The following is a 13,974-nucleotide window of genomic DNA, read 5'->3' on the forward strand; positions in this document are numbered from 1 at the left end:
AAAATCTCCCAAGGCTAACTTACCTCTTAAAAATGATTCATCCTTTTGGAGACATCTTTTCCATTAGAGTAATATTACCGAATTGGTTTGATGAAATGTATCTCGCTCTTTCACCTCCACTAATACTCCATGAACTCTCTGAGAAGATATCAGTTAATTGTACTCACCAAAGGGTCTTTGGGAAAATAACCTATCCTGGATGATGGCTCTTCCTGGGAGCTTTGTTACTTTCCTATTTTGACTTTCAGAGCTCTACCTCCAAAGCTGTTTTCCATGGCCAGCTGTCTTTCAGGAGCACAATATGCCAAGAATGGTTCCCTCTTTCTTATGGTTCAATTAATTCCAGTGGCTTCAGAATAAAGATTCCAGGATAGGTGCAGGATATGGGATACAGGAGCATTATGGGACATCAAGATATATACTAGGTTTCCAAAGGCTTTTTCTTGTTGTTTTTGCTTTTAATGGATTTAATTTTTTGTTTTAGTTTTTAATTGAACAATTAATTTAACAATTAATTGAACAAAATTAATTTTAACAAAACTAGAGAAGTGCTCAAATCACAAATGTTCAATGAATTTTGAAACATGTGTATGTATATGCCTGTGTAACCAGCACCCAGATACCTTTCTGTATTTATTAGTTTTGGGAAGTAGAATGTCTTATCTTCTAACAACACAGATTGGTTTTCCTTGCTTTTGATATTTATATAAATGAAATTATACAGTATATTCCATTTGCACCCATTTTGTGTTCTTTTGAACATTATTATGTTTGTGAAATTTACTCTAATGTCCACATGAACATAGTTGTAGTTTTCCCTTGTTATTGCTGTAACCTATTCTACTATGTGACTATAACAAAATGTATTTATCCATTCTTCTCTTAATGGCCATTTGGATAGCCTCTTGTTTTGTGCTATTACAGTTGGCATTATTAAGAATGTATTATTAGGTGGTTGGTGCAAACGTATTGCAGTTTTTGCCATTAAAAGTAATGACATTAAAAGTAATGGCAAAAACCACGAGTACTTTTGCACTAACCTAATAGTTGCACCTTTCTTTTGGGGGACAGGTGAGCAAGTTACTTCTGAGTATGCAGGTAGGTATGGAATAACGAGATTATGGGCATACCTATGTTCTACTTTAGCTGATACTGACAAGCAGTTTTCCAAAGGAGGTTTTTCAATTTCCACTCCCACTCACTGTATGAATGCTCTAATTGGTATTTTCTCAATATTCTCTGTCTTTTTATTTTCATACTTATATACAATCATTTAAACTATTTTGTGGGGGTGTATCATCTCAATGCCCTTTTGAATGCTGAGTAATTCTTTTGAGTATATTTTCAAATGTTCACTGACCATTTAGATACTCTCTTTTGTGGAGAGCCGGTTCAAACCTTTTGCCCATTTTCTATTGGGTTGTCTGTATTTTCTGTATTGATTTGCAAGAGTTCTTTATGGATTCTGGATATGATTCTCTCAATAGGTACATGTTTTGCAAACAACTTCTCCAACTCTGCCGGTTGTCTTTTCACTCTCTTAATAGTGAGTTGTTGACAGGGGCTATTATCATTATCATTTATATTTTTTCCTCATGGTTATTTGTCTTGTTTTTAAAAATGTTGTATACACCAAGGTCATACAAATGTTTTCCTATGTTTATTCAGAAAGCTTTATTATTTTACCAGTTACATTTAGATTTGCAGTAAATCTTGAATAATTTTTGTGTTAAGTGTGATGTATGGGTCAATCTACAGTTTTTAAAACATTTATTCAGTTGATCCAGCACAATTTTGTGAAAAGATCATCTTTTTACTTTGTAGGACAGGGCCAGTTTGTCATAAATCAGGTAATAGTCTAACTGTAGGTCTGTTTTTGGATTCTCTGGTTTGTTCTATTGGTCTATTTGTTTATCATTGCACTGACACCACCTTGTCTTAATTGTTATGGTTTAGAATAGGTCTTGATTACTCATAGTATAAATCCTTTAGTTTTATTATTCAGGATTCCTTGTCTATAGTTGCCCCTTCATATTTTCATTTAAGTTTCAGAATCAGCTTGATCATATTATTTTAAATGATGCCAAACTTTTATTTGTGATTGCCATTAAACTTTGTGTAAAATTGACAAGTTTACAATTGAGTCTTCAATTACTTGAATACAATATATCTCTCTGTTTATTTAGACCTTTAATTTTTTAAAAAAATCTTTTAACAGGCTGTGTGTAGAGGTTTTGTACATCTTTTATTATATTTATTCCTACATAACTGAGGCTTCAGGTACTATTGTAAAGAATACTATTTATTACATTTTATTTTTCATTTTAAAACGTAGCCACCTTAAATTTAGGGACCTTGCTAAAATCACATATTAATTTTAATCTTTTTATAGATTCTACAGAATATTTCTTTTGCCTTCCTGTGTAATGACAGTTTTGTTTTGTCCCTGTGAAACTTCTTAGTTAAATCTCTCTCTACATTCTACAAGCCCATAACTAATGCAACTTCCTCCTCTCTACTATAACAAGTTGTACCTCATGAAATGCAGCAGGTGCACTGTCAGGAAATAGAAGACAAATGAAACTTACAGTGACATCTCTGACCTAAATTCAAAACATTTATTTTTTTTAATGCTATTTTTTTGACTTTTATTTTCAGTTCAGGGATACATGTGCAGGTTATGTAGGTAAACTTGTGTCATGGGGGTTTATAGTACAGATTATTTAATCACCCTGGTACTAATCCTAGTACCCAATAGTTACTTTTTTTATCCTCTCCTTCCTCCCAACTCCTCCCTCAAGTAGGCCCTAGTGTCTGTTGCTCCCCTCTTTGTGTCCATGAGTTCTCATCATGTAACTCCCACTTGTAAGTGAGAACATGTGGTATTTTGTTTTCTTCTCCTGCATTGTTTTGCTGAAGGTAATGGCCTCCAGTTCCATATATGTTCCTGCAAAAGACAGGATTTCATTCTTTTTTATGGCTGTATAATATTCCATGGTGTAAATGTACCACATTTTCTTTCACCAATCTTTGACGGGTATTAAGGTTGATCCCATATTTATCCTTTTGTGAATAGTGCTGCAATAAACATTTGCATGTGTGTGTCTTTATGGTAGAATGATTTACAGTCCTTTGAGTTTATATCCAGTAATGGGATTGCTGGGTTCAATGGTAGTTCCATTTTAGCTCTCTGAGGAATTGTCACACTGTTTTCCACAATAGTTCAACTAGCTTACACTCTCACCAACAGTATGTAAGTGTGACCTTTTCTCTGTAACCTTGCCAGCATCTGTTTTTTTTGTTTGTTTTTTTGCTTTTTAATAATAGCCATTCTGACAAGTGTGAGATGGTATCCAATTGCAGCTTTGATTTGCATTTTTCCAATGATCAGTGATATTGATTTTTTTTCATAAGCTTGCTGGCTACATGTAAGTCTTGTTTTGAAAAGTGTCTGTTCATGTCCTTTCCCCACTTTTTAATAAGATTTTTTTTTCTTGTAAATTTGTTTATATCCCTTATAGATATTGGATAGGGGACCTTTGTCAGATGCATAGTTTGCAAATATTTTCTCCCATTTTGTAAGTCGCCTGTCTACTCTGTTGATAGTTTCTTTTGCTATGCAGAAGCTCTTTAGTTTAATTAGGTCCCACTTGTCAATTTTTGTTTTTGTTGCAATGGCTTTTGGTGGCTTCGTCACAAAAATTTTGCCTGTTTTTATGATCAGAATGGTATTGCCTAGGTTGTCTTCCATGACTTTTACAGTTTTGGGTTTTACATTTAAGTCTTTAGTCCATCTTGAGTTGATTTTTTTATGGTGTAATGAAGGAGTCCAGTTTCAGTCTTCTGCATATGGCCAGCCAGTTAAACCCAGTACCACATATAGAATAAGAAGTCCTTTCCCTATAGCTTGTTTTTGTCAGCTTCATTGGAGATCAAATGGTTGTATGTTGGAGATCAGATGGCCATATGTGTGCAGCCTTATTTCTGTGCTTGAAATAGATTCTGTTCCATTAGTCTATATGTCTGTTTTTGTATGAGTACGGTGCTGTTTGTTTACTGTAGCTCTGCAGTATAGTTTGAAGTTGGGTAATGTGACGCCTCCAGCTTTGTTCTTTTTGCTTAGCATTTCTTTGGCTATTTGGGTGTTTTTTGGTTCCATATGAATTTTAATAGTTTTCTCTAGTTCTATGAAGAATATTATTGGTCGTATGATAGGAATAGAATTGAATCTGTAAATTTCTTTGGGCAGTATGGCTGTTTTTAATGATTTTAATTCTTCCTAGCCATGAGCATGGAACGTTTTTCCATTTGTGTATTTCACCTCTAATTTCTTTGAGAAGTATTTTGTAATTCTTCTTGTAGAGATATTTCACCTCCCTGGTTAGCTGTATTTGTAGGTATTTTATTGTCTTTGTGGCAGTTGTGAATTGGATTGTGTTCCTGATTCAGTTTGACTGTTGCTGATGTATGTAAATGCTAGTAATTTTTATACATTGATTTTGTATCCTGAAAGTTTGCCAAAGTTGTTTATCAGCTGAAGGTGCTTTTGGGATGAGACTATTGGGTTTTCTAGAAATACAATCATGTTGCCTGCAAACAGGGATCGTTTGAATTTCTTTTTTCCTATTTGGATGTCCCTTATTTCATTCTCTTGCCTGATTGCTTTGGCCAGGACTTACAATACTATGTTGAACAGGAATGGCAAGAGAGGTAAATCCTAGATATTTTAAATTTATAACACATGTTCACAACCACCAAAACATTTCCAAACAGTGTCGTATTGTCCAGACTTCATATTACCAATGACATTGCTTAGGTCTTTCCCTGGGCTTATAATTGATAAATGAAACAAAAATGAAACTTAATAAATCTTGTACTGGAAACCTAGGAAAAAGATAAAAGCAAAATGTTCAAGGAAAAAAGGAAGTCCAAGGCATCACTGGGTAGCTCTTTTTATGGACAAGGAACTAGAGTCTGGTGCATATCATGATAGAGTAGCTGATATGGAATGAAGTCTTCTGCCAATAATAATTATAAGAGCTGGACAAATCCAACTCAAAAAATCTGAAGGCACTGGAGAGCCATGAGAGATGGCAAAAACTGAAAGGCGTACATCCTTAAAAGAATGAGATCCACATTTTCACGGCTTTCTTTGAGGGCACGTTCTAGTTTTCCATGCTATGAGTGAGTTCTGTGCAATGGGAATAGTTTTTCTTGACTGAGACATAAACAGGAGATCAAGACTGTCAGGGCAGCCAGAAATTGAAAGGCAAAACTTGCAGAAAAGAGAAAGGCACAGAGGAAGAAACAACAAAATCTGCATGTAAATTTTCTTCTAGTCTTGACTTTTAAGCTACTGAAATACAGGATATGACTATAAAAAACCCAGTAGAATGCATCAAGTTGAAGGATAAATAGCTGAGAAAATATTTTAGCATCTGCTTTGTGCTGTAGAAGCAGAGATTACAGTTTAAGTTTCATAAGTTATGAGATGCTTAAAACAAAACAAAACAAAACAAAAAAACCAGGGCTTATAGTTGTGACCTCAGGAGGGCCATATCCTTTACAGGATTAAAATGATCTGCTTGTATTCTATCTGTCTTCCAAAATAAAAATAGTTTTTTTTCAGGAATAAAACAATAGTTACAGTTTCCGCAAGTTTATATACACAATGTGACATTCAATTAGAAATACAAAGCAAGATGTAAAAGAGAAACAATGCACTTGAAACTAAGAGAAATTACAAATGCTAGAAGCAGACCCAGAGAAGATTTACTTACTGGAGTTTTCAGACAGGTATGTTTGAATAATTATGATTCATATATTCAATATAACAGAAGAGAAAAAATTTCCGCAGAGAACTAGAATCCACAGAAAAGCAAAAGTGAAATTCTATAAATAAAACTTAAAATAACTAAAATTAAAATTTTGAGAGATGAGATTAACAGCAGTATGAAAACAATAGAAAAATATTTGTTATCTGAAAGATAGGTCAGTAGCAAGTTTTCATACTGACACACACAGAAAAAACATGTAAAACATAGAAAAGATTTTGAAAGGCACATGGGAAGTTTTGAAAAGAAGTAGCAAATCTGTCACTGGAATCCTAGAAGAATAGAAGAAAATTAATGGGATAAAAGCATTATCTAAACAGATTTCCCAAATAGCTTAAAAGACATCAACTTACAGGTTTAAGAAGGCCAAATCAAATAAATTCAAAGAAAATCACATCTAGTCACATTAAGTTCAAATGAAGAAAATAAAACAAGGAGAACAATGTAAAAGCAGTCTCAGAAAATAAAACACATCACCTTTAGGGAGACAGCAGTAAGGATATTGCTCACTTGTCAAACAAAAAACAACAGCCCAGGGAATATAAAAAATAGTAGCAATATATTTAAAGTGTTTAATGAAAAACTTAACCTATAATTTTATACCTAGTCAAAATATCCTTAGAAAGGAAGGTGAGATAAAGACATTTTCAGACAAGGAAAACTGGAGAATATAGTGCAGAAAAGAACAAAGAGTACCCCTGAAAGATAAATGTAAATAAATATTGACTATAATTACAATACATAATTAAAAACCTGTGTCAATGTAAACTGTATGCAACATTAGTGCAAAAGATGAGAAGGAGTTAAATGAATTTAAACTGTTATAATTTTTTTGCATTCTTAGTGAAACCACTAATAATGCACTTTAAGTTCACTTAACTACTTGAAATTAGAAGTAAATGTCTTTAAATAAGACATTGTGTTACAAGTAAATCACTTGAAATTAGAAGCAAATGTCTAAAACATTTTTAAGAATTTTTTTAAAATTACACTTTAAGTTCTAGGGTACATGTGCACAACATGCAGGTTTGTTACATATGTATACATGTGCCATGTTGGTGTGCTGCACCCATTAATTCATCATTGAGACAGAGTTTTGCTCTTACTGCCCAGGCTGGAGTACAATGGCGTGATCTCAGCTCACTGAAACCTCTGCCTCTTGGGTTCTAGTGATTCTCCTGCCTCAGCCTACCAAATAGCTGGGATTACAGGTGTCTGCCACCATGCTTGGCTAATTTTGTAATTTTTCAGTAGAGATGGGGTTTCATCATGTTGGTCAGGCTGGTCTCGAACTCCTGACCTCAATCGATCCACTCATCTTGGCCTCCCAAAGTGTTGGGGTTACAGTTGTGAGCCACTGCACCCAACCTTTAAGAAATATTCTTAACAGAATCTGAGCTTATATTCTTGGCCCCGTATAAGGAAGCCTATACTTTGAACACACATACCCGAAGAAAACAATTTTGTGATGAAGAGATGGCAAAAGAAATTACTGTTTCATTTATGTAAATTTGGTTACAAAGTTAAGAGAAAAATACTCAAAGAATTATTTTACAAAAGTGGAATGATCTTCAATTAAGCAACCAAAAAATTACCTGGAGAATACAAGATGTTTCTAACAATAGCAACGATCAATTGATTCAAAATTTTAAACATTTCAAGTTTATCGTTAAGCTTTAGATGAGTTGTATAATATAAAATATTGCCCATTTAACACTTTGGCTATGCTTTGTCTCAAAATATTTAATGTTTTTTAAAAGAAATACCAATTTGCATTCTAAAAAATTAAATTCCTATAATTAATATTTTTGGAACCTTTATATTTTTCAAAGAATGATTTCAGATAGATATAAAAAATTAGTTCTATCACAGTGGTCAATGTTTCAGCTATGTTAGGTCAAAAATAAAGATTTACTAATATTTAATGTGGGCCTGACATTTCTTCAATTGCTTCATTCTACTGCGTGACTCATATTGAAAATATCTGTACTCCAGTTTTTGAAGCAAACTATCAAAAGTGTCATGGATATTACTATTAAAATCATCTAGTATATATGTATAAATGTTATGGATCACCAATTTGCAATTTGTAGAACTGTTGTAAGAAATAAGACAATTAATCTAATAATCTTGGATTTTTTTCTAATGGTCACTTGTTAAATGGTGGAAAAGTTTTACACGAATTTGCGATAGTTTTGAATCTAATTCTGTATTTTCTTAAAGCAAAAGAAAAACTTGCTAAATATTTAGTAGTCAAAGACAAAAAATGGCAGTAACTTATGTTTTCTCACTAATATTATACTGTACTTCAAGGAGCTAAATTTGAAGTTCCAAGGAAAGGAAAAGCTAATTTCTGACCTAACTAGACAAAAGCAAAAATATATGTTGAAATTAAAACTTTTCTTCATACAAATGAGCAATAATCATTTCATATATTTTAGCATAAATCAACATAAAGAATATTTTAATTGTTATCAATGACATTATGTAAACTGGCTTCAAAATCTTTAAGCAAAATTCAAATAATTATTTTTGAAATGTATAAATTTAGAATAATCACTCAATTTATGCAATACTCTTTGAATTAAATATTAATAATATTGTATTGACACAGATTTAGTAAACTTGACTTGGAAAACACAATTTTGAAACTAATATTCTTTTGCTTAAAAGTCAAGTCAATTTTTATAGAAAAAACCTCAACAAACGCTGTAAACGTGAGTGAGATTATTAAAGAAAAATGATTCTTAGTAGTTAATTCAGTTACTGGAAAGTGTTTAAGTATATTTTGAACATCTTGGGTATATGAATCTACTTTTTCAACTATAATTTTATGAATCAATATAAATCAAATAGTTCAGATAAAAAGTGAGCATTTTAAGTGAGATGTACTGTCAGTGTAAAACACATCCTGGATTTTAAAGAAAGGACAGGAAAAGTAACATATTGCTTAATAACTTAAAATTGATTAAATATTGAAATAACATTTTGAATATATTGTTTCAAATATAATATATTATTAAAATCAATTTCTTTTTTAATTTTACCTTTTCAAATATTGCCACTAAGATTTTAAAATTACGTATGTGGCTCACATTATATTTCTATTAGACTGTTCCAATATAGATTACTTTTATGACAGTATTAAAGGACTGAATCTTATCAACATGTAGAGAACACTTCATCAAACTACTGAATAATATACTATTTTTTAATGGGTTCATGGAACATTTACCAAATAGAACATATTCTGAGCCAAAGTCACTCTTAAATATATTTCAAAGGATTCAATCATATAAATGTTTTTCACTGATCACAGTGGAATTAAACTAGAAATTAGCACCAGAATATAAATAATGCTTGAAAATTAAATAATGTACATATTAATAACAAAAAAATTCAAAGAGGAAATCAAATAAATTAGAACTTTTTTTTTTTTTTTTTACAGAGTCTCACTCTCACTCAGGCTGGAATGCAGTGGTGCGATATTGGCTCACTGCAAATGCTGCCTCCCAGGTTCATGCCATTCTCCTGCCTCAGCCTCTTGAGTAGCTGGGACTACCAGTGCCTGCCACCACACCCAGCTAATTTTTTTGTATTTTTAATAGAGATGGGATTTCACCGTGTTAGCCAGGATTAGAACATATTTTTAAATGAATAAAACTAATATGACTTCAAAAACTACATGATGTAGGAGAAGTCCTTAAAGTGGAATTGATAGCACTACATGCATATATTAGAAAAATCAAAAGGTTGAAAATCAGTAATCTAAGCTTCTTTCAGTATATTAGGAAAAGAACATCAAACCAAACTAAAGAGGTAAATGGAGATAAGAGAAGAAATCAATGAAAATTAGAAGTTGACCAACAATAAAAACAGTAAAAAAAAAAAAAAAAACACAAAAATTGTTTAAAAAAGATACTAATAACATTAGTTAACCTGTGGCAATAGTGATTTTTTTTAAAAGATAAAACTTGAGTGACGTTACTAGAAATAAAATGTGGCATCATTATAGATCCTACAGACACTAAAATCATCAGAGGATGTTTTAAACAACTTTATGTCAATTCATTTAGATAGTGTGAAAAATCCCTTGAAAACAGCAAAACAGAAATAGAAGAATGGAAATAAATGAAAAAATGTGAAGCATTCTATAGTGTTAAATATATTGAATCTGCAATTAAAACCTTTTGACAAAGAAAATTACAAGTTTAGATGAGTTTGCTGGTGATTTTTTTTCATGCATGATTAAAGAATAATATCAATCTTACATAAATTTTCCCAGAGAAGAAAAAACAGAGCTCACTTTCTAATTCATTTTATGAGTCCAGTATAACCTGATACAAAGATTGAAAGATGGTATTTCATTAAAAATTAAGAACTTCTAATAATTAAAATACAACCTTAGAAAACTGAAAAGGCAAATCACAAGCTGGGAGAAACTATTTGTAGACCAGGCACAGTGGCTCATGCCTGTAATCCCAGCACTTTGGGAGGCCAAGATGGGCAGATCACCAGAGGTCAGGAGTTCGAGACCAGCCTGACCAACATGGAGAAACCCTGTTTCTACTAAAAATACAAAATTAGCTATGTGTGGTGGTGCGTACCTGTAATCCCAGCTACTCAGGAGGCTGAGGCAGGAGAATTGCTCGAACCCGGGGAGGCGGAGGTTACAGTGAGCGGAGATTGTGCCATTGCACTCCAGCCTGGGCAACAAGAGCAAGACTCCACCTCAAAAAAAAAAAAAAAAAAAAAAGTATTTGCAATACGTATACATAACAAAAGATGTGGAGCCATTATGTAAAGGACTCCCATACATCAATAGTAAATACTAGACAACCTAATAAAAAAAAATCACATGACTTGAAAAAACACCTCATAAAAGAAGATAAACGAATGGCTAATAAGCGTATAAAAAAGTGATAAACATGATTACTCATCAGGGAACTGTAAAATAAAACCACAATGGGGTACCACTACACTAGAATACCTAAAATATAAAAAGAGATTATTCCGATGTTAGTAAGAGTATAGAGAAATTGTAACTCTTGTATGCTGCTGGTGGGAATGTAAATTTTCAGTCATTTTGAAAAACTGGTAGTATTTATTAAAGTTGACAATATTGCTAATCTGTAATCTATGTAACTACCCAAAGAAAATGAGCTATCGCATCCACCCAGACATAAACAAGGATGTTCATAATCCTGATATGGAAAGTATCCTAAAGTTAATCGATAACAGAGTAGGCAAACAAATTGTGGCATATTCACAAAGGAATAGATCACAGCAATCCAAAGAATGAGCCACTGCTACATGTAACGATATGGATGGTTCTCAGAGATATAATGTTGAGCAAAATATGCCACCCATGAAGAGTACATTTATGATTCCATTTGCATGAATCTCAAGCAAATGTAAGTTTTGGTAAAAGAAATCAGAATAGTAATTTCCTGTGGGAGTAAATTTACTGGAAAGGCACACAAAAGAGCCTGTGGGGTACTACAAATGTCTGTTATTACGTGTATTGTGGATGCCCAAATATAAACACATGCAAAAGGATCAGTGTACATTTAAGATTGTATACTTCTCTGTTGTATGTTATACTAATTTTAAAAAGATAAGGATAGTAATCATGCCCAATTTTGAAATTAAAGCAGTAAAAAATGCTAAGCAAACATTTTTATTCTCAGACTTTGCCATTTAAAGAGATATTCCAGTGTGGCTTTTTGCCCTGCTCTATACAGCAACCCCTAAATTCATGTAGCTTTTACAATTAAATGGCCATTTTTGGTCTGGCTCTTTTTCTCCAGAATCTCTTCCAATTGTGGATTCCTTGGGCCACAGAAGAAAACTTCCACCACATCCTGCCTCCTCTCTTTCTTCATCTCCTTCATTCAGCAGCTTTTCTGCAAGGTTACCCCAAGTTCTAAGCCAGCTTGCAAACTCCATCTGCTTCCCAGACTCAGAGAACTCATGACTCAAATACTCAGAGCAGGGCAGCACAAAGGGAGTAAGAACTATGGAATGAGAGCACCCATGGGAAATTCTGACTGTACCACTTACTGGCTGGGATTCTGTGGGTAAATCTTTCAACCTTGTCAAAACTCAGTATCCACAGTTATAAAATGGCCTCCTATTTCATGGTTATTGTGAAGTACCAATTTATACTCAGTGAAATGTCTGACATGTATTAATAGTAAATAAATGCTTAATAAATATTAGTTATTGCTTCCTAACATTGTGATGTAGACTTGATGACAAGGGAGATTAAAGCTGAAGATATGCACTAACTGGATCCGTGACTAACAGTTTATGAGGCTCATATGTCAGGGTTCAGGGACTGTTATGGATTCTCTGTGGCACAGACCACAACCCTCCAGGATAAAAATAAGGTCACCGTCAAAGCCCATCTTTAATAATGACTAGAATTTCCCAGAGAGTACCTTGGAAATGATCCTTAGTAAAGTCTTCTTGGGGCTGGCTACCTATGTTATTTCTTTTGCAGCCATCTTGAACTGATCAAAAGAGAGACACCAGGAACCAAGGCTATGCTGTGTTGCCTCATGAAAAGGGATGTCATGTTCCCTAACTTTGAGTTATTCTGTGTAACATGCATCCCAAAGTATATGGCTGTGTATCAACCACAAAAGAGTACTTACTGGGTGAATGTCACTTTGGACAAGTTACTTAACTTCTCTGTGCCACAGTTCCTTCATTTTTGTAGGATGAAGGGTACCTATCTCATGAAGTTGTGGTGAAAACAATGTCTAGCACAAATTAAGCCATTGCTAAATCTGTCATCACCCTCATCATTATTATTGTTATCATCATTTATTGTGGTAGTAACATCCCACATTGTCATTTCTTGTCTGTTAGCTCTACAGATGTGTTATCCATCTTTCTCTGCTCTGTGCCCCACGAGCCTGGACCACAAAGACTGCATCACCTGGGATCCCCTGTCTTCTATTTTCAAGTTGGGTTTGACAAGGGGAGGCAGTAGCTGGAGAACAGTGGCTGGAAGGAAAAAAAAAATCAGAGTTTTTTTGTTTTTTCTGTGTCCTCTCCTCTGTTCCTCCACTTTGGTCTTGGAAGTAGACTTTTCGCTTGACTCATACAGCTCATAATAACATTCTCTTCTTCTACTATTCTGGCTCTCCCTGCAATCCAGTAATACTATGTCCTCGATGTCCCCTTTGAACAGGGTAGCAGTAATGATTTTCCACTGTTGCTGGTGTCTGGTGGACCTCAACATCACTTGTTGGTTTCCTTAACCCTGCTTCTATTGCTGCAGATAGTCTCTTCAATAAATTCTCAGTGGGTAAGCCCTTCTGAATGGAACTGACTTCTTACTGAGATTTATTATGAATATAGTGAATGGGAGCCAGCCTCATTGGGATGAACCAGTTAGAAAATGGCAGCCCCTTTCGGATGAGCCTATTAGAAAAAGATGCCTTTCCTAGGCCTTTGCCACCCCACCAGAGCAGTTGCTGGGCAAATGGATGCAAGCTGCATTTTAGTTATAATTCGTGCCCTGTTGGTCAGCTGATGCCTTTGAAGTTTCAATATTCAAGAGTTAAACGGCAGTGTTTCGCTGTAAGTAGTTGTTTTTCCCCCAATATTGTAGGAAATAAAATAGAAACATTATTGATCGATTTTTTAAAATTCAATTTTAAGTTTTCTCCTAAATTCTACTTGATATTTTGGCACCTGCTGCCGCTAATTTTCATACCATAATCTGATAGAGATGGTGTAAGTTTTATCACAAAAGTATATTTGATAACTTTAATTTTACTGTAACACTATTCCACATGCCTCTGCGTTGAGCATCATTACTTCCAATCTCCCACTACTTGAACATACTTGAAAACCTTACTTTAAAATGTTACCTTAATGGAATAAAATCAGACCCAATTGACCAATGGCCTTTTAAAACAGATACATTCCTGAACATGGGAATATCTATATAAAGTATATGCCTATTTTAAAAGGTAAAATGACAACAAACAAAAACATGTATCTTAGCGTGTATCAGAGTTTGAGAAATACATATTGATTAAGGGAAAGTAATTGATATTGAGGTTAAAATATGATTTTTGCATACTTTTATTCCAATGTTACCCAAACTATACATTCCTTAAAA

The sequence above is a fragment of the Piliocolobus tephrosceles genome, chromosome X (assembly GCF_002776525.5).
Source record: "Piliocolobus tephrosceles isolate RC106 chromosome X, ASM277652v3, whole genome shotgun sequence".
Lineage (NCBI taxonomy): Eukaryota > Metazoa > Chordata > Mammalia > Primates > Cercopithecidae > Piliocolobus > Piliocolobus tephrosceles.